Here is a 3,224-nt window from a genome sequence, read left to right on the forward strand (position 1 = left end):
TGCCCGGTCTAGCTGAGGTGAGGCACCTGTAGCATGTGATCGGCTGGCAACTTTAAAACCAATGCAGCATTTATGTGAGCAGTAGGAACTACAGATAGAAAGAGTATCTTCATTTTAAAATCCACACCTGCCTTTTTTTACCCAAAGGTTATGATTGCCTAGACAGACCTAAAGTCTTCAGACTTCATTGCATGGCCCTATGTCTTCACCTGTTCCTCTCAAAAGAGGTCTTGAGAAAGGGTCCTGTTCAAAACCCACAGCTCATCTCCTGCACTTCTAAGTCTCTTTCCTGCCCACACTGACCAGTTTTGCACAATGGTCAGTTTATAGTCCTGGCATTCGCCCTTGATTGCCCTCATCTCTTTGCAGGAAGATGGCTTACCTTGAGCTATTCTTTCTCCTCCAACACACCTGTTGAGGGAAAAAAAATTGTTGTGTCAAACCAACATAATGATCAAGAACATCTCAGTAACCAGGCCAACAGGCACTACTGATGGAGCACAGCCCATAGTAGGGAGTGCTGTGTGCTCTCACATTCAGGACAAGAAAAAAGAGGGAGGAGGTATTTTCCCACAGAATCAAAAATGAACAAATTTCGGGGAGGAAAAAAATCAAAATAATAAGTTTTCCTTCAATTTTTGATGAAACCTGTTCCAGCCTGCTAGTGCCCAGCGGTTCTGGTCACCCAAACAGCGGAAGCCGATGCCATTCAGGATTGATATTCATCAGCAATACAATACTCTTGTGAGAAGCAGCCATGCAAACATGTAGAGTAATTATAAGGAGAGGGGGTGTGTGAAAATCTAACCTTTTTCTACCTTGGAGAACACACAACACCAGCGGAGTCTCCCTATGCCCGACAAAGGGCATTTGTGCCCAAAAGCTTTCAAATAACATTTTTTCCAACTATTTAATAAGTCTAATAAAGGATGTCGCATCTATCCAGGGAACCTCACCTGCCAAAATCAGATCTATAGATGCAAAATTCATAGCCATGAATGAGGCCCGGGGTAAAGATCACTTGCACTACACCAATTAAACATCATTGAGGCAGTGCCCCCTAGTGCCTGTGAGATGAACATCTGCTTCATTTGATTTAGGGCTGGAGGACATGAGTTTATTTTCATTTTTAATATTTTCCTAATATGAAAATAGATCTCATTATACTTACTGACTTAAAAATATATATTATTAAAAGCTGTGGAACAAGCAGGGGAAAGCAACCAGAACTAAAAGAGGAACATTTCTGACTTTTCTTTAATATTTCACATTTTTGAGGGCCTTTGAAATATTCATGGTTTCATAGCTGTTAGGGGCTGGAAGAGACTTTAAAGATCATCAGGTCCAGCCCCCCTGCATGTGGGCAGGAAAGACCGCTGGGGTGAGATGACCCCAGCAAGATGGGCATCAAGATGCTTTTTGAAGATGGCCAGGGTGGGTGACTGCACCACCTCTGGAGAGAGCCTGGTCCAAACCCTCAGCACTTGACTTGGAAAGTTTTTTCCTTATGTCTAGTCTGACACGATCTTCAATCAGTTTGTGCCCACTGTTTGTTGCCCTCCCCTGGGGGGCTTTGGCAAACAGATGCTCCCCCAGGGCCTGATGTACGCTCCTGATATAGGCTGCCACCAAGTCCCCTCTGAGTCTTCTCTTCTCCAGGCTGAACAGTCCCAAGTCTCTCAGCCTCTCCTCATATGACCTGGTCTCTAGGCCTGTAACCATTCATGTGACCCTCCTTTGGATACTCTTGAGCTTCTCTACCCAAAGTGTGGCCCCCAGAATGAGGAAGCCCCATCTGCCACTGGACTATAAATAAGTGTGTGTCATCCTTTTGCAGCTGGGAGCAGTCTGTCCACATCCTCATCCACCACCATCAGTTCATCTTTCCTCCTGTTAAGCACATGTGATTAAAAGTTTGTAGCTCACTAATTCAGATCAACAGCAGGGGCCAGCATCTGTAAGCACTTATTCTGTTTATTAGTTTAATTTCAACCAGCAATAGTTACCTAGGAGTTTAAAGGATAACAGCTTTGTGTTCCTGAACTCTGGAGAACTCCCTGGGTCGTAGGCAGGCCAGGGGTTCTGCGAACAAGCTCAGTCCGCTAAGTCAGCAGCAGCACTTTGGTCCGATTCCCTGCTGGACTGCACTCTGTGCCATTGCAGATCAGCAGAAAATGATTGCAAGATTGGTGCAGAATGCATTTATGCCAATGGGGCGGCCTTGTGTACTCGTGTTGCTCTGGTAGGAGAACGCACAAGGTTCAGGAGAACAGGATTGAGTCCTACATGAGTGAGTAAGGGGTGGACAATTATACTTCAGACTGCAAAGTCTACCTGGTAAAGAAGTGCTGCTCACGACACAGTTCATAATCACAGTCGTTGTATCAAACCAGACTGCAGGCAGCTCCCCAAACCCTGGCATGGAGCTCACTTCTTGATGTAATGCACTCATTGAGTCAATGACCCTGACTTTTGGGCAAACATTTTTAGCGAGTTTTCACTTGTGCCCTAGGTTACACGTGGTACATGGCTGTGTCCTGGTAATATGCTAAGCTAAGCCAGGCATTCAGTGACAATGACCTGCGTTTTTGTTTGCCAACTGTGCTGCTTCTTTAGAAATGCTGCAACTTCTGCAGACACAGCCCCTTTCATCAGACCCTATCTTTAATGGTTTCGTGTGTTTACCCATTACTATCACATCTGTGCGCCTTCCATACAAAATCAATACCATCATGAAATCCCTAGTGGATTTCACAGAATTGCTGACACTACCTTTTCAGGCTAAAACCTCTGCTAGGGGTAAAGGTTTTTCTTTTAATTGACTTAATCATATGACCCTGAGAAGATTTGCAATTAAAAGCTGGAACATGGCTTTTTCCAGGGGAATATCACATGGAGGGGGAAGAAGAGAACAATTTGCATCCAGGCTCAATGGGGTACCACAGTCATTTTCAGGGTGACAAACTGCAGGGGGATGTCACTTTACATGGCAGGAAAAGAATCAGATCTCTCTCTCCATTCTGAATCTTATCCAAGGACTAATCACAATCACGGGTGCAGAGAAACAGTGGCTTCCCAAACTGCTTGATCTATATTGATTTATTATTGGGACGTCCAAGGTGCCCATCACAGTAGTATTTGGGCATATGAAATATTGCCCTTTCCTAAGCCTGACGTATGGTGAACGCATCCCTTCACTGCATAAACCAAGAAGTAATACCTGG

This window comes from Alligator sinensis, unplaced genomic scaffold (assembly GCF_000455745.1).
Source record: "Alligator sinensis unplaced genomic scaffold, ASM45574v1 scaffold366_1, whole genome shotgun sequence".
Taxonomy (NCBI): domain Eukaryota; kingdom Metazoa; phylum Chordata; order Crocodylia; family Alligatoridae; genus Alligator; species Alligator sinensis.